Genomic DNA, 19734 nt, shown 5'->3' with positions numbered 1-19734 from the left:
GCATCTATATATCATTCTGCAGGTAGAATGTAATGACACAATACAACAAAACAAAACAACAAAGAAAATACTACTAAGTCTATGTCAAGTTTATAAGTTACCTTAAATAATAAATAGACTGGAAATACAGACTACCTACTGTTTGCATAACACAGATATTTTATGCAACTCTCTAAATAACAAGATATTCTTTTTCAGTTCATCTTTGAGAAGACTGAAAAAAAATTACAATATGAATGTGTCGATCTTGCCTGAATAATCTTAACAGTAGGAATTTACTGAATTTGTTGAGTATCATTATGCAAAAGCTGCACTTTCTTAAATGTGGATAACATTCAGAATGCTTGAAAAATAATAGGACAAGTAGAGCTTTCTCAAATGCTAGTCTTTCATGGCACAGGAAAAAATATCATGAAAACCAGAAATATCTAAGATCTTACTTGTCTCCAAAGCTGTGAGATACACAGGAGAAATTGGATGGAAAGTCAGAGTTCTGAATTTGGAATCTTAACATGAGTAATAAATGAAACATGGGCATTTCAATACATATCATTAATGCTGCTAACAGTTTCTTAGAAGAACTTAGAAAAACTACTATCTTCCAAATTTAGATATGTATATTTAGTTTAGTGATAGCCAGTCATTTAAACTCCCTTGGTAAAAAACAGAGAGAAGCATAAGAATATGACTGAATATGATTGAATATGATTGAGAGTATGAGACTATGATTGAGATATCTTACCTATTTTAAATATCTATTGTAGATTAGATCTGTAGCAGATGGAATAAATCACTCTAGGATTGCCTGGATTTGGATATATCCTAAAAGACTATTGTTCCAATTTTCTTGAGTAAAATCCTCTAAAATACTCACTGGATATAGAAGTTAGCTCTGAAAGTAATGCCTTGTATTTATTTCCATGAAAACTAGAACAGACACAGAGACCTCAATAACTCTATTTGATAGACCAAATTCTCAGTCACAAAACACTATTTTTCAATACTCACACCCATTAGCTCTGTGCTTTTGCCAGTGATGAACAAGAGCCTGCATGCCTCACTATGCTCTTATCTACTGTTTGGTCTCCATCAACACTCAGGAAATGTTAGCAAATGTCAACAGGTGACATTTTTTCCTGCATAGAAGAATTCAGTGATACACCTTTTCTTCATAAACACTTCCATGTTAGACAACATTTTGTCAGATTTACCCTCTGCTATCTGCCACAAAGAAATACAATGGAACATTGGTGGGAAGGTTCAACACCTACTACCACACCATTGACATCTGCCTCTAACATCATGAATCAGCATAATAACACAGGAGGCATTACTTTCAGAGCAGCCTTCATGTAAAGCGCTGTTTAGTTTAGTTTAGTTTAGTTTTATTTTCTAGTCAAGATCAAGAGATCAAAATTTCTGGAAAAGCTTTTAAGCCTGTGAAATCAAAGTTTCCATACAACAGAGATTCACATCTCTGCAAAACACCAGCCGCAATGCCCAGAGCTAGTGTCGCTTCTACAACCATCCTGTGGCAGCATTTCCTTGGAAAACACAGAGCTAAATTTGAAGAACCCATAGACGATCTTTCACTCTGGCAGCTATGTCTGTCAGGAGGGAACAGCAAGTGGCCAGGCTGGTCTGCAGCAGTACAGGTCAGCAGTCCTAAAATCTTTCTACTTGTGCCTACGTGAATGGCAATAGCCTGTGACAGTTTAGAGCATACATAATTCAAAAACATTCACAAGTACTCGCCCTTTAAACGGTCTTTCCAGTGATATATTTTGAGGGGAAAAGAAAAGCCATCTAGTATAAGTCTGAATGAAAATATTGTCTCTGTAAGAATACATTGGTTTGTATCAGAGTACTGTCAACATTAAGAACTAGTATAAACACCCTGGCATATTTAGAATGTGCTGATGCATGGCAGTGCAAACACATACAGTTATACTGTAGTAGAGATGTAGCATTGCAATCACCCCACATTAATTAATTTCCTATCACAGTTTTGGTTGTATATCCCACTCCCTGCGGATACATAATATATCTACTCTAGCACTGTTATAATGTGCTGTGGTGCATAAACATTCAGACAGCACGGCAGCAGAGATCAGCTACAAGATCTTCATTAAGAAAAACGCATGCCTTTGCTGTGTGAGAAAATAAGTCTCCCAACAGTGAGGAATAAATAAAGAACTGAGCTGTTTACCCTGTGAGGTGAAGCAACAGAGATAAAAGTGTGAATACATTAAGATAGTGTTTGATAGTGTGCATACTTAGCAACTAATGCTATTTTAGTATTATGCACATGCTTAATAAACCAGGCATACATAACTCCCACTGATTGGAGATTATTTATTTATTGTTTTTAGAAACAGCATAGGATGAACAATGCAAGTACTTCTCAAAAGATCAAGATCTTCTTATGAATTTTAAGATGAAGTCAGATGAGGAGGAAGGATTAATGGAATACTGGATCAATAAAACTTCGTGTTACAGCTTTGGAGGGACAGTACATCCACATAGCATCCACTGCAAGATGAAGTTGATCTCAGCTGAACTCTTTGAACATTTCTAGAATACTGTCATTTTTATCATTTGAAGAAAAAAAAAAAAAGAAAAAAAATAGAGAGTTCCTTCACTGAATCTAAACAGAACTGCCAGTAAATCACCAGACAAAGAGTGAAACTACAGACATCAGAGCAGCTTCTGTTTCTCAGTTGCAGCATGTACAACTTTAGTATGCGTGTGACAACACTAGTGGGTATACAGGTTTAATAATGACTGCATGAATAACAGTAACTTGGAGAGATTAGAACTGGGTGGAGCGTTTTCCTCTGCAATCTAGATTGTTTGCAGCTATTTGCTATAATTACTGTGTGGACATCAGAAAGTAGGACTGATACTGACTGAAGTAATTTTAATGAACACATATATCTCTTGCAGCTTAACTGAGCCCTGGCTACTGGCCCCGTACATGACCTAGTGGCAAAACCTGGCAAACTGCTGTCGGTCATGCACCTGCCAGCTCCAAATGGGAAATCTGCCAAGCATATCAGGCTCATGAGTGGTTGCTTGCAAGCAAGTGATTAAAAGCTAGATAATTTTCATTTAGTAAGAAGCAGAATAATGAATCAAAAGTGTTTCACAGTGTTGAGAGCAGTACAAACTAGCACATCGCGCCTGATGCAAGACAAAGTCACAGGAGCATGATTTGAAGGCAGAACAGACTGAAATAATTATTCCCTGTTTAGAAAAACTATTCAGCTGCTGAGAATTTGCAGGAAATGTCAGCTACCAAAGGGATCGACATCTCTGCTATTGGTGCTGCGTCTGCATGCTTCAAAATGCAGATATGTATACTTCATAGTTCTGAGACTCAGATATTCACTATTCTTGCTTTCAAATGCAGTCCTGGAGTGATACATGGAAACACAAATCCTGAATTGTAACTTTCTGAAACTAAGGAAAGGAAGACTAAGATCTCCCTTCAGTTTTGCATTGAGTATTTGTCAGGAGGGTGGATAATAATTATATAAAGGAAAAGGAAATAAGCAGAGCTTGACAAAAAGGTTGACTAAATAATCATACAAGAAAATTTAGGTTTTATTTCCTTAGATATTTCTTAAGTGAGTAAACTCATATAGGAGTGCTTGAATTCTTGCCTAGAAATTCTATAACCTGTCAGTAAAAAATATGACACACCACAGCTAGAAAACAAGTAAGCAACAATAGTCAAATCAGTACAAAATAGGAAAAAATAAACATTTTCTTCTTAATTAAAATTCCCCAAAGTAGGCAGTGACATGTATGTGAGATACTCAGAGAATGAATGTGCCATCATTCAGCAAGATTTTTGCATTCTTGCTTACTCAACTCTCAGTGATGATGGTTACTCACTGCTCACGACCTACAAGGGCCTCTCCAAAAATAATCCCTCCTGTTTTCTTATGTTCACCAAAGATGTCAGAGGCAGATGTTGGTGCTATGGCAGTAGAGGTTGAACCTTCCCACCAATATTTCATTACATTTTGTTGCTGTTTGTCAAATGGCAGCAGAAAAGCATTCTGACAAAATGACGTCCGACATGGAAGCGTGTGTGAAGCAAAGTTGTGCAAAAAATGCATCCACTGACACTCACTGATGTTTGCTGGACATTTGTAGAGTCCAAACATTGATATGAGCAAAGTGAGGTGGTGCATCATCAACGATGCCATCACAGTAGCTGTGAAACAGTGGATCACCTCTGCTGGTACAGATTTTTTATGAGTGTGGTAAGCAGGCTTTTGTTCATTGCTGGTGAAAATACATACCTAATAGTGATGACTATGTTGAAAATTAGTGTTTTGTGGCTGAGAATTTGTTCTATCAAATAGTGTTACTGTGTTTTCTTGTATCTGTTGCAATTTCCATGGAAGTAATTAGGAGGAATTCATTTCAGAGTGACATACATAAATTCCTATTACACAAATACTAATGGGGTTGAGTGCATTTTTTCCCACCTCAAAGAAACAACTCAGTACCTTGCAAATCAGTAGATAACCTATAGTCACAACGTAACTACTCAAATACATCAGCTGACTGTTATTTCATCTTTTTATAAAAAAGAAAACTAAATTTTTTTTCAATAAAACAGAGTGTGGAAATGATCTAAACATTCTAGTGCAAATGTTAGAAAAGGAAAACTGAGAAAAAAATGTTCAGAAATATATCTGCACTACCTATAGACTGGAAATATTTAAATGCTTTATACAATATACATAGAAAATATATTAGCATGTATAAACTCTCCCTCTTCTCTTCCCAAAAGCAATTTGACTCGTATTTCTTTATGGTGATCTGAAGTACACTCAGTGAATTTCATTGTTTCTGAATGGTAACTGTGTTGAATCCATCACCTGCAATTATTTGACTGACAGGAGAAATATCCAAAATATTTTAATGAATCTCAGTAGTCAGGAACACCATACTCTGTACACAAGAAGATACACAGTGCCTTTGTGGTCATATTTGTTTCCAAACAAAGGCATAATTTGTAATTCAGCTAAAGGACTTAAGGGAATTTGAGTATAATCAAATGCGACAGAACAAATATCAAAGTGAATGTCTTGGCAACAATCCACGTTAGTGAATGCATGTCAGACTATAAGATTGACTTTCATTTCAATGCTTGTCCTCTTTCATTCTTGTATTGCTGGTACTTTAGTAATTATGTAGAATTTTATATTCTCATTCAAATCTACTGATGGCAGTCCACACAAAAATCAGTCTTACTTTTACAGATTGCACATGCTGCATGCTGGGTATGGCAATAATCCCACAGACTTCACTGATCCCAGTGAGTCTTCCTGCATCTTCACATCATGTTCTGGCTACCTATACAGCACTTGTCCTTCATTTTCTTTCAATCTTGTAAACAAACGCTTGTGCTAATTGAAACAACTCTATCCTACCTCCTTAAATATAGCATGTGTTTATTATATCCCAGGAAGCCACACTTAGACTTGAAAGATTATGAAATCGATCTGTTATGGCAAAAATTCTCAATTTTTTTTTAGTAAGGATATCAAATTAGGAAGGAAAACACAAGCTGAAAAATAGTACTGGCAAAAATTCAAACTTCACATACTGATAATGCTTCTTTTCCAGAGAAAATATGCCACACTCTGCGTTTTCAATTAAAAAAAAAAAAAAGTAATTCTGTATTTGAAATGTTTAATTTTCTTATAAAGAGGGGAGGAAAACTTTCCAAAACTTTTTTTGCCTCAATGCCACCAATGCACATGCATGCAAAACAAGGCTTGATGCTAATTAATCTTCCTGTACAGAGCTGGAAGAAATATTATAGTCATTGCTCACTCATGCTCTGAAAAGTATAAAGGGATTGCTGCAAAAGGAGACTAACATCATGCAGCTTAGATAAAGCATGAATAATAAAGTAAATCATGTTTTGAATAACAACTGTAAGACATTATTAGTTTGACTTCAGCTTAATGATTAGGAAATACTCATCCGTGTTAGGAGCAGGATTCAATGGGAGGCTTGCTTTTTTGTACATCATCACAAAGAACTTCAGAAAGGCTAGGGAACCTGAGAGTGGGAGCACCTATTGAGCATGTAGGTGTTCTACCTGTAATTGCATTTCAGTTCAAATACACAGTTTTATTATTGCATATTTAGAAAGCTGGAAGACATTTTCAGTGTATAATTTTAATTCCAGTCTGAACAACTGCAGACACAGGCAGAATATCTGCCCCATACATTACTTACATTCCATAGGTTGTTTTCCTATCTACTCTTTTTTTCTTTTTTTTTTTTCCCCATTTTGCAGTGTAACTCCATTCACATCCACGTGCTTTCTCCCACAGCAGTCTCTCCCAGAAGGTTTCTGTGTAATCAGATGACTGTGATTCTGTAGTTAAATGAGGGTGAAAGGTCTACAAGCTTTATTCTTTTAAAAGGATGATTAAAATAGAAGGAGATGGTGCTTACATAGGAAGACCAGAAAAATGGAAATTAATGCAGCTGATCACAGAATGAGCCAATAGCTTAATGCAGTCATGAGAATGTTAAGATTGCATTGTATTTTATCTGATGTTATAGGCATAGTCGTATTGATAGGTGAGGAACAGTAGAGACATTTGCAACACTCAACTATTAAAATAAAAAGAATGAAGTCAGGAACACTTAATTCCAAAGATGAAGAACAGAATAAGACTGTGTTAATAGAAAAAAGTCTTTTTTTGGCCCAACATCCATCAGAATCCAGATAAATTATATAGAAAAACATAGCCACCAAATCTGATAGAGCTATGAAAAATAATGGTAAAGACAGAAGAGTTCTGCAGAGTTTTTATCAAATATGTCTCACCTGGTAACTGAGCTTCAGTTGTACTTCTGTATACAAGTATGTATAACACTGTGTATTAACAACAAGAAGAAAATATACATACAGCAACTATGTCAACCTATATTTTGGAAAGCAGAAGTCTGAAACGGGCTTCGGGAAAATTATATATAATCAATCCTGATTCAGTCAGCTCCCAGTGCAATATAATCTCTAAGAAAGCAGAGCGCTATGGCAACAGGGAGATGTATAAAGGTGAGTATGTACAAGGAAGAGGACTAGACTTTTCACAAAGGTCACAGAGGACAAGCATATAGAATCAACTTAATGGCTCCTAGAAGCACTTTGGCTACTTGTGTGTAGCTTATAGGTTCCCTGTCCTTATAGCTAGTCCAAGAGATAGCACCTCAGATAGCTCCCCTGTCAACCAACTGTACCAAACAAACCAAATCCACTCTTTAGCACTTCGATATTATTGTATACCAAGAATCACTTAAAGAAGCTTATTTAAGTGATGCAGGCAATGAATATTGGCTACTATCTTTTAATTCTCACATAGCCCACTGTGTTGCCAGAGCCTCCAGTTGCATATTTTCTTACACTATCTTATGAAATTCAGCAGTATTTTTCCCTCTCCATTAAGGGGATGAGACTAATGGATGTAGACATCAGGTTTCCTGCTGCTGATAAAATGCTGTATTTCACAAACAACAACTTTAACATCTAGGTCATTCATGGCTTTGGACTTCGAGCTTTCAAAATAGTTAAACAAATGTAAAATATGCCAGGCTGCATATAACTGCTTTTCATGCAATGGGCTTGGATGTTCTTTATTTCAGGTAGTGTGCAGATGCTTACTCCATGCATCATTCCTTTGGTATTGTTTGCTTCTTATCTCTGAACAGCCGTGTTTGGTTTAACTCTTGACATTAATATACAATATCTACATTTAAGGCTTACTGTATTTTTAGAAAAATTGATACATTTAGTCCCTTGTTATCCCAGCATCAGATATCATCTTTTGGAATGGGGTTCATCTTTTATTGTTGTTGTTGTCCAAATCTAAAAAATGTTACAGAGAGCTTCAGAAAAAAAGAAAAAAAAAAAAAAAAAAGAAAGAAAAAACAACAACAACAAAAAAGCCCTACATGAATAACTTGAGATTTGAAAAAGGTATTTTGCTAAGTTTCTAATATATCCAGGGGAAGGGTAAGAGGTGGCTTGATTACAGCCTACAATTACCTACAATGAGGAGATTTCTGATTGCAAATAGCCCTTTAATTTAACAAATGAAGCATAACGAGATCCAATATTTGAAAGTGGAAACTAGATGATTGATATTAGGCTAGGTGCATATTTTTATCAGTGAATCTAATCAACTGTTTGGACTATTTACCTAGGGAAATAGTTGGTTCTCCATCATTGAGAACCTTAAATGAAAATTGTGCGCTCCTAAAAGATATGTAATACCTCAAGCAGAAATTATAGACTTTATATGGGAACTACTTGCAGGAGTTCTGTTTCTTGTACTATGAAGTGGTTCTGACCAAATGATTATTATGGCAACTATCAGCCCTAAAAATTGAGTGAAATTTAGTTCCATTAAAATCAGTGGAGTTTTTTCACAAACTGGAATCAGGATTTCACCCAGTCTACTTTGGACAACTTTAAAACATCACTATTACTGCAAAGATGCCTTGCTCAATGTCCAGTTTGGGATCACTGACAAGCAGTGTCCCTCAGGGATCGGTAATGGGATCAACAAATCATTAAATATAATTTAATCTTCATCAATGACATTAACAGTTATATTAAGACCTAGACAGGCTTGAAGAGCGAGCCCAGGAAGACCTGGGAGTAGTGGTGGATGGGAAGCTGGACATGAGCTAGCACTGTACCCTCACAGCCCAGAAATCCAACTGTATCCTGGGCTGCATCAAAAAAAGTGTGGTCAGCAGGCTGAAGAAGGTGATCCTGCCCCTCTACTCTGTGCTGGTAGGACCACACTTGGAGTACTGCATCCAGATGTGGAGTCTGCAGTATAGGAGAGACATGGACCTATTGGAGATCATCCAGAGGAGGGACACAAAAATGATCCAAGGAATGGAACATCTCCCCTACCAAGACAGTCTAAAAGAGCTGGGTCTGTCTAGCTTGGAGAAAAGAAGGCTCCTTGGAGATCTGATAGCAGCCTTTCACTATTAAATGGTGGGTTATAAGAAAGGAGACACACTAATTAGCTGATTCTGTTGGTATAGGACAAGGGGAAATGTTTTCAGAATAGAACAGGGGAGATTTAGACTGGATATATGGAAGGAGATTTTTATGATAAGAATGATGAGGCAGTGGAGCAGGTTGCCCAGAGATGTGGTAATGTCCCATCCTTAGATACATTCAAGGTCAGCCGGATGGGGGTTTGATCAACCTGATCTAGCTGTAGGTGTTCTTGTTTATGGCAGGGGATCTGAATTAGATGAACTTTACAGGCTCCTTCCAACTGAAACGATTCTATGATGACAATTGTTTAATTCCTCTAAACACTTGTAATGTAAAAAATGCCTATCAGGCATTCCTACCAATAAAACTTCATATTTTTAACAACTACAGCTGAAAGGTTGCATTTTATCTTGATCTTACCATCAAGTCTGAGGAAGTACATACTTAAACCAGTCAGTTGAAAAGTTTTGCTTATTAAGATTATGTCTGAAACCACTGCAAATCAGTAGAAGGAAGGCACAAAATCTTACACTGTCTTTAATGACAGTTGTTTTGAACAATGTAGGGAACCCTTCACATAGCACAAAATTGTTCTTTACTCAGTTATAATAAGCCAGTAAGCTGCAAGAAAAGTTCAATAAAAAGTTTATATGGTACAGTAACAATAATTAGGTGCATTAGGAAATTTCAGTAGAAGAAAGAGTAAGATATAGTTTTTGGATTTTCATTGCTGTTAGCAGGACATGAAACAGTTATAAAAAATAATCAAGGGTACAAGAAAGTCAGCCTTGGCTATACCACTTACCTACTCTCTCGGTGTGAAAATAAAAGGCTATGTTGTGAAGGAAAAAAGCATACATAGTTTCATTTTTTAAAGTTATTAAAATATAAACCACAACTGACTCACCATTCTCTAATACCAAAGAGACCAAAGTGCTTAAAATCATCTAGTGTGTTTGTGTGTCTAGATATTGACGAAGGGGGATTAAGTTGTTTAAAGTTCTATCTTACTAAGTTTACATAAGCTAAATATGTCCCTGTTGCTGTGGATCTGGGGCCTCATACTTTTCTACACAGCATCTTATGGTGTTCATAGAGGTGTTATATCCCATTCTGCAGGTGCAGAGATCTATCCAGCTAGATACTCCAAGGACTCCTGAGTGTTTCTCAGCCAAATAGCACCCAACTGCCTGCAGTCTTTATCAAAGAACACCCAGAGTCAATAGTGTCACGTGTTCAACAACTGAGCAAGCAGTTCAGCCCCAAGGACTGTCAAGCAAAACATTAAAACATGCTGTGCTTTAGCCCATCTTTTCTTTAGTGGTCTTTTAGACAATGGAGACAGACACAGTGGCGGTGAGTCCAATTCATGCTCAAGGGATGGGGAGTTGTGCAGAAAGCCATGCCTAAGTTTAAGTGGTTGCACATCTCCATGATCAAATGGCCAGAAGAAAAGCAGCTCCCTTATCCTCCTTAAATGCCCTTAAAAACTCAACTATTGAAGACATGTATAATGCAGGTGGATGAGGCACGTTCAGTGAGAAATGTCTAGATGCTCATATCTGAAACAGTTCGGGAATAGGCACCTTGTGTACAGTGGGGTTCCCGGAGTCTAAGAATGGGAGAGCGATTAAGCAACACATCAGTTTGGCATTTCCAGCTGCTGGCATAAAAAGCACATCCCTTTCCTACAACCTCTTTTATAGTTGCATCCACTTAATCAGGAGAGGAAAATGCTGTATAGTCCGAACTTTTTAACTGTTTGGTGCAAAGTCCATAAATCTCTCCCTTAGAAGGAATGTAAATTCAGGCTTCTTAAATCTAAGACTGGCACTCCAGCATTCCAACATCTTAAAAAATATAAATATTTACAGGTAAATATCATACCTATATCATGTTATTCATGGACATACGGAATACTAACAGTCCCTGGTAAGATTTCTTCCTTTAATCATCTAATATCTAAAATTTTCTGGTCAAGCAAAGGCCAAGTAGTGTCTTTTGTCTCTTTGTGAAGTCCAATTAATGTGCCTTTTATTTATTATTAAATGAATATTAATGGTCTAAAGAGCTGGTAAATATATTCTACATAAAATCATTTGGCTCTAATACAGCAAATGGTAAGATGACATGCTAATTTCTAACTTGAAAAATACTTCCTTTCACATCTCAGCTGCTTCGCTTCCTTTTATATTGATTTTGTGTTTGCAGACAATGAGATTACATTTTAAAGCATTCACAGAGCTGAGCATAAGGACAAGGCTATAACAAAACAATTAGATTCATATAAATGAGTCTCTAAAGACTTGAGTAAAGCATCATTCTTTGCACATAAAATTATCAGATTTCTCTTTTCACCTGTCAATCACAGCAGGTGAGGAGGAAGGTTTTTAAGAAAGCAGGTAAAGATCTCTCTATGAGAGAAGAAATAATTCAGATTTATGATGATCCTATGCTGAAACATTTTGTTAACAAGAAATAAAAAAGAAAAAAGCTTCAGTCATAATGACAATTCTTAAACAACTATCTTTCACTGGTCTATACCTGTTATAAAAAACGTTAGAAGAAGTAGCAGAAAATATAGCAGCAACCTTTTTATCAGTTACAGCACCAAGCACTCACGAAAAGCATTTGTCCCAGTATTTTCCATAATTTGTATACTTTTTTTTTCTTAAAGGTGTAAAAAGAAAATTTTGCTACTGAAAAGAAAAATGTTACTTGTATCTCCGTGTTTTCCTGTTCCCTACTACATATGTCAAGAGGCAAAGAATGGAAAAGGAAAAGAGTAAGTCTGTGACAAAGAGTATTACTTTGAAACAAAGCTTTACCTGTATGAAATTTCTGCTTCAAACCCAGAAAATTCTAGACAGACATTAAGGGTAGGCGCAGCTATTGAAACTGAAAGCAAAGCAGGGGCAGGTGGAGCACTGCACTATTCAATATACTGGAAAAGCATTATGGGTAGTCCCAGGATATATGCCTTAATCCTGTTATCCTGTTCTTTTTCTTTCTTTTTTTTTTTTTTTTTCCCCCATAATTGACAACCTTAAGTCTCTATACAAATGCATGAGGTCAAACAGAAATTTCAAAATTGTTATAAAAAAATTAATGAAATTTCATAATTTCATTATATTCATTATCTTATATTTTTCAATATAATGAAATTTCATAATTTTTCTCTCAATAGAGATCAAAGCTACAGACCCAGTTGGGACTTCTGGCAGGTAGGCAGTATGAAAGCTGAGAAACGGGCATGCTTTTCTACCAGGAATATTGATCAAAGTGTAGTCATGCTCCTCAGCTCTGTGTAAAATTAATGCTATTCCAAACAAACAAACAAACAAACAAACAAACAACAACAGCAGCAGCAACAACAACAACAAAAAACTCACATTTAAACAATAGGAAGAAAGATGACCAGGAGCCTGACCCCTTGTCCAGCATAAAACTATTCAGGGGTGTGTATTACTCTAAGCATTTGGATGTTTAGAAAGTACCAAACCAAATGCTTCAGGGGAGATATGTTTTCATGCCCTGTTATTATCTACGAATAAAACATGTAGGAAGCTATACAACATTGTCAAGACTGAGGCAAATTCAGGGCATGTGTAGGAGCAGAAACGCTGATGCTGAAGGTTGTTTGATGTAAAAAAAGAAAAGATACCCATTGTTTTCAAATGTCTGTAGGACTGCTAAGTAAGCGAATGTAAATTTGAAGAGCTGGAAGAGGGTGTCAGAATTCTGTACGAAGGCCTTATTTTTTGTCCCAGTTTCCTAATTTCATTTTATAGATCTCCAGCTACATAGCTGCAAAAGTAAAAGTGACAGAATTTGCATGTCTGGTCAAAGAACCTGTACACGAGTTGGGTTCATCTATTATAATTGCATCTGCATCACTTTGCCATTTGGTCTTTTATCTAGGGAAATGTTGGCTACTTAGCATCAATTTTTGCTTCAGCTTACTGCTGAGTCCCAGCACTGCCACTACACCATGCAACAACTAGCTTTGATGTGTAAGCCAACATATGGCCATTAAACTATTGGCTTCAATTATGAGAATAAGGACTCAGAATCATGACTTATTACTATGAAATGATTGCATTCCTCCTAAAAATGTGGCTTCATACTTCCAGTGAAGCAAAAATGCACACAGGACTTTTCTCCCAGATGATCCTATTTTTATTTATTTTATTGCCATAACATGGGCACAGTAAAACTGTCCTATTTTAGAGTTTTATCAAATTTAGATTTGAACTTTCTCATATTTCTGTGTCATTCTTTCGATCTATTACTAATGGTATAAATACTATAAAAATAAGAAGGTAAATGGCAGGTTCTATATCCTCATATGCATGCAACATGAGATTTCATGTTTTTCCTAAAAATTTTTCCTAGATTTTTCCTAAAAAATATATTGTCATTGAAAGACTGAACTATTTATCACTAACCATTACTATCAGAAAAGGAAAGTTTGAAGTACATTGGCCTCTGGTTGTGGTGAAAGTGCAACCAAAGCTTTTTTAATTTCTTGTTTAACAGTGTTAGCCAAGAATATTGTTTCCTGTAAGCTTTAATCTTGCTTTGTCTATTCTGCATAATGAATCTTTCTTGTCACTTTACTACTTTCCTTTGATATTCTCATTAACATTAGTCATTAGAGCAAGACTGGGCAAAGCACTGGAAAATTTACTCTGGGGGGAGAAATTGGTCATGGTTTATACCATTTTATTTATAAAGCACATAATATTCTACCAGAGCAGTTCAGCGTTTGATGCTGCAGTGATTTCTCTGCAAGCTTCAATGTTTTTTTTTGTTTTTGTTTTTGACTTGCCAGAACTTTTTCTGTTTGTTTTCTGCCTTTATAAAGACAATAGGTCTATGGCACATAGGCATCACCAATCCATTGTCAGGAGGGGCACGTAAAGTACATAGCACAACAAAGCTCCAGAAAGCCCTTGATTCCTAAAATCATAGAAGACCGAGGTATGAGAGACTGTATATAAAGAATCACCTAGTCTTTCTGCAGCCCCAAAGCAGAATTAACTACAGCTACATACTTCTGATGGATGCTTTGCTGTCTTCAAATATGTTTCAAAATATCTATTACCTACTCCCTAATAAATAAAAAGCTTACAAACTATAAATGAAGTACATTTCCTTGTGTGAAATATTCTTTTATCTTGGCTTCTAGATAGTTCTAACCTCTTCCTCATGAAATGCATCTTGGAAAATAACTATCTGCTCCCTCTTTACAGAACTCAATAAATTCACCTGGTGGAGGATGCGTCAGTAAAGGTAGCGTGATGGAAGAGTTAGAAATTAAGAACAAGCTGGTTCTGTGTTCAGAAAAGCAAAAGAGAAGGAAGAAAATCCTTTATGCTTTTATTTTCCATTTTCCTCAAATAGCTTCTATGTAGATTATGATTGAAGAAGCAGTAAAACAAAATGGGTTTTGGCATAAACTTTTCAGTAGCATATATTTATTATAACCCAATACAAAACCCATTCTATGCAAAAAACCAATACTTTTAATACTGGTAACTTTCATATGCTTCACAGGCTCTTCTGTCTTGTAGCCAGACCTTTCTTTTTTTTTCTTTTTCTTTTTTTTTTTTTTTTTTTAAAGTACTTCCCTGAATTAACAATTTTCAATAATGTATCATTTAGAATAGAGGGCTGGTCATACATATGAATAGAAGGTGGTTTGCTGGAAAAAAAATTAAGTGCTGCTTACTTTGCTGGAAATAACTACATCTGCCTCTTCTCCTCTGAAGCAGATTTATTATCATCATTATTCATTCCTGTGTGTTGACTTTGGGAACACTTTCATGTGGAAATGTCACTTATTTTCAGATGCCACTAACTTAAATTGCTTTACAATTTCATTAAAAGCCACTGTTGCTGCTGGCTGCTCAGTAGACATCTCACTATGCTCTGATGTGCTCTTTACAGTCAAGTTGAGAGGCAGTTAACTTGTGCTTTACTGTTACCCTATAAATAAAACATTTTTAAAAGCTAAATGGTTCTGCCTACTCTTATCATTTCAGGACCACAAGTAGCTGCCATTTTCAGACCCCTGCAGGACTAAGGGCCCTTCCAGTTTCCTGTATCAGTAAGCCCAGCATGACAGCCTGAGATTGTGAGCATGCAACATGCTCACTTACACTAGGCATCCTGTTAATGTTGTTAGCATCTCTCCAGGTCCTGAGACAAACCAGCCTGCTACAGGATCCTGAGAATGTTTAGGGATTTGCAGGGGGAAATTATCTGTGTTTCGGAGAACAGATAAACAGCTTTTTATATGACTTGGATTCTCAAATATTTATAAAAAAATAGATAGTATACCCATTTTGACTTCAATCATAATGAATTTTTTCTTACTGGTCTATAATGACACTTCCGGAAATAACAGAATTCATTTATCCCTTTCGAAAGGTAACACAACCTTACACATACAAGAGTTCAGTCAGACTTAACCACAAACTCTATTTAGAAGTATTTTAGGTTACTAATTCATGAACTATTGATTTGCAAAAAAAAGGTATTGACTGAAAAAGGAAGAAGCTTTCAAGATTATCCAAAACTAATTCTTGTCAGAAATTAAATCACATTCTTGATGGTTTGAGGTCTGGTACAATAGATAAATCATACACTTATATTCCTAACTGATGAGGGACCCAGGTAAGAACTCCTGTAAGGAAAATTACCTCAGTAAATGTCAGATTCCCTAAACTCTATCAGTGGATTACTGATTTGATTCTTAAAAGCATAAGAGTACATACATATAGGGAAAAGTTCAATAAATGTGTCTTTTGTCTTCATTATTGTTATTATTATTATTCTCCTAATGGGTTAAGATGGATGGGAATTTGGGATTTTTTTCTTCCTCTATACTCTACAGTAGACATCAAAAACAGTCAGCAATTCTATTTTTAAAACAAACAAATCCCACATCCAGAAAGAAAAAAGTATATTATTACTTCCAGATAAAATATTGCAAGACTGATATTTTCTGCAGTGAAAACACTTCAGCTGTCCTGCACCTGACAGAGATGAAATCAATTGAGTCTGCAAATCAGCAAACTTTTTCTATGCAGTGGCATCATGTGCCTGGGTTTCTCATCTCTCCATCTGCTGGCTGGTTGAAACTCTACAAAGCAGCTTCAGTTTCACACATGAAAGAAGAGAGTTTCCAGAAGAAAAAAAAAAAAAAAAACATATATATATATATATAATTAGATGGAATGCAGTCTGAATTCAGCTTATGTAAGAAATCAAAAAAATCTGTTCATTACACAGCAGATTAATTGTACTTGCTTTGTTAAATTGTATAAAGACTATGATGGTGGACACTGAGCAATAGAAACAACTGAGTAACATTGATCACTGTCTATTTACTATTAAATATGCTACATTGCCATTCCTGGTAATTCTGGGCTTTCAAAGTGTGTGGAAGGGATCAAATGGGATACAGAGGGGAAAAAATAAAAGGCAAGAAGGAGAATAATTTTAAAGGAATATAATCACATATGTGGTCTGGGACTTCATGGAGAATAGTATTAACAGTAACCTGTTCGTACATTCATTTCATCATATTGCTATAATTAATTCCCCATTTTATAAGTGAGTGACCTTAGCACAGAGTCAATGAAACAGCAACAGGTCAACAATACCTCATTATACTCTGCATCCAACATGAGTTTTGCAAATCCATTTTAGCTGATGAGCATACATATTGTATATAATAAAGCTTCCCCCTCCACTGTCATGGTTTTGTGATTTTTGGCTTTCGGTATTCCACATCATAACATCATGTGGGGCACTGGGACTTTAACTGTTAATGCTCAAGTTCTGGGTACCTGCCCTGAAGAGAAGAAGAACTACATTCACCAGGGGACCTTGCGTTCAGGGAGAGGAGGTTTAACTCCTGGCAAGGTCACTTTAGTTCTCTTTCTTGCCTGCCCTTCGTTGTGGACACTGCTCCCGTCTCCCTGCTGCTCAACTGGACTGTGCATCTCACCTCAGAGTTGTGGTGAGGCCTATCCACCTTTCAGACATTCCCTCTCTCATTATATTTGATTTATTAGCTTCAATTCTGATTACATTGTATTATAGTGTGTTATCTTGCATTCCGATAATATACTTAGTAAATTAATTTGTTTCTCCTCAGATCGTTGCCGCTGTTTTAATTATTTTGGGGTCTCCTGTTTCCTTTTTTTCTGGAGGCGCGGATCTGCGGATCCCTCCGCCCCGCTCGTCACGGAACCGGGCCAAACCAGCCTGTAAACCGTTGACATCCACCCACCAAAAAAAAATAAATAAATAAAAATCCCCAAAAAAGACAAAAAAAACCCCAAACAAACAAACCACAAAACAAAAAAACAGTTTTGTGTCATGCTTAATTGCAACATGGGATGAATTAAACCTAAGTAAGAGTTTAGTGGCCAGCTTGAAAGTCCAGATTTTGGATGTCTTTTTATCCAAACAAAGCAATGTATTTCTAAAAGGAATATCTTGTTGTTACAAGAAAGGTATACAGAGTGTGACATCACTGACAAATGGAAGAGATAAGATCAGCACAAGGTATGCCAATATTCTCTGTCTTCAAATCCCTTTTTTGCTTACAAAGTGTCGCTGACTTACATCTGACAAATACACCAGCAGGTGGTGAAAACCTAAAAGAAATCCTCAGAGCAAGAAGGTACTCTGCTGAGAATTTAAATTTCCAATACTGTCACTTAAATTCACATGACTACAGGCAGTATGCCTGATCTATTGTTGACTACAATTGTGGAAAAGCAAACACTAAAAGAACAAGCAGGCATCTCAACTGTATCTGACACTGTTTTCTGGAAAACTTGTGTCATTATTACTTTCTAGAAAATTTTTGTGGCATTATTTACGATGACAAAAGCAGATAATAAACCACATAAACAGCTCTTTGAATCAGATTTTATTTTGTTCAACAAATGATACATATTGAATTTCAGGTCAATGTTAAGCCTCAATGAAGTTTTCTGTGAGTCTAGGACCACTTTTTACTGTCGCTCTATTTTTAATAAAAAAAAAAAAGATAATTTCAGTAGGCTAGTTGACATTTTTGTGGGAATACATTTGACATCCCTTCTGAAGTATAACAGCAGATATCTTTTATTCATGTTGTCTTCTTCCTGCAAACACATATTATAAGCAGCAAGCCTCTTTCCCCACCTTTCAGTGCAGTTTCCTACCACTGGCCTTCTTTATAGTGTTGTATACAGATAGTCTGTGTTCATTTGTGTTTGTATTTCACTGACAAGAAATAAATAATCACGATTATGCTAAGCTTACGAGATTCCTTTACAAGTAAATAAAAACATGCATGAAATGTTTTATCTATTTTTCTTCAAGAATAGCAGGACTGATAAAGATCTGGGGAAGAATGCTAACATAAAAGAGTAATGAAGATGCAAGCTCCAAGTGCAAACCTGGATTTTGAAGCTACTCAGTAATGTTTAATGATAGAGAAAATCTCCATGGTTCACTCGATGTTTCTCCAAAGTGAGTATATTCAGCACACTAAAAGGAAACAACTTACGGAAGAGAAACTTAACACAGGTGCTTTCTAGTAGATGTAGCTTGAGACTGTATTTCAAATAGAACATCATAAATTTTCTACAACATGGCCATAAAGTTTCAGGAATGTCTTTCTGTAGAGAACCTAACGAATTTGATCAATCTCATTGCATTTTTATTTTAAAAAGCAGATGTGGTAAATTTGCTAAAAGATTAAAAACATAATAAATAGCAACAGAAGTGTTCAGATTAATAATACTAAAACATAGAAATCAACACACAGAAAATAAAGATGAGGTGATTGGTGGTAACTAACGACTTCACCAGAGGCAAAAAATAGCTGTCAAACTTGGTGGCAATTTATGATGGAGTTACAGCAGCAGTGTATAAAGGAAGAGCTACTGACATTATTTACCTGGACTTGTGTAAAGTGTTGGACAATATTTTACATGACATCCTCATCACCAACTTGGAGAAAAGTGTATTTGCTGGATGGACCACTTGCTGGATAAGGAAGTGGCTGGATGGTCGCACTCAGAGAATTGCAGCCAATGGCTCAATGTCCAAGTGGAGACTGGTGACAAGTTGTGAGTGGCATTTCTAAGGGATCAGTGTTGGAACTGGTGTTAAGATATTTGTAGGACAAATTGGACAGTGGAATCAAGTGCACCCTAAGCAGGTTTGCACATGACACCAAGCTGAGTGGTGCTGTTGACATGCTAGAGGGAAGGGATGTCATCCAGAAGGATGCTGGACTGCTTTGAGAGGTGGGCCCATGTCAACCTCATGAAGTTCAACAGGACAAGTGCAAGGTCCTGCACCTGGAGCAATTTCTAGCACAGGTACAACTTGGGAGGAGAATGGCTTGAGAGCAGCCCTGAAGAGAAGAATATGGGGATGACAGTTGATGAAAGATTCTATGTAAGCTGGCAATGTGCATTTGCAGACCAGAAGGTCAAATGTATCCATCAAGAGAAGCGTGACCAGGAGGTTGAGAGAGGTGATTCTGCTTCTTTCTTCTCATAAAGACCCCCACCTGGAGTACTGCATGCTGTTCTGAGGCCCCCAGTACAAGAAGGACATTGAGCTGTTGGAGTGGGTCCAGAAGTGGGCTA

Source organism: Centrocercus urophasianus, unplaced genomic scaffold, assembly GCF_019232065.1.
Source record: "Centrocercus urophasianus isolate 14NV4802_14NV808 unplaced genomic scaffold, USGS_Curo_1.0 seq_11, whole genome shotgun sequence".
Taxonomy (NCBI): Eukaryota; Metazoa; Chordata; class Aves; order Galliformes; family Phasianidae; genus Centrocercus; species Centrocercus urophasianus.
This window is presented reverse-complemented; position numbering follows the sequence as displayed.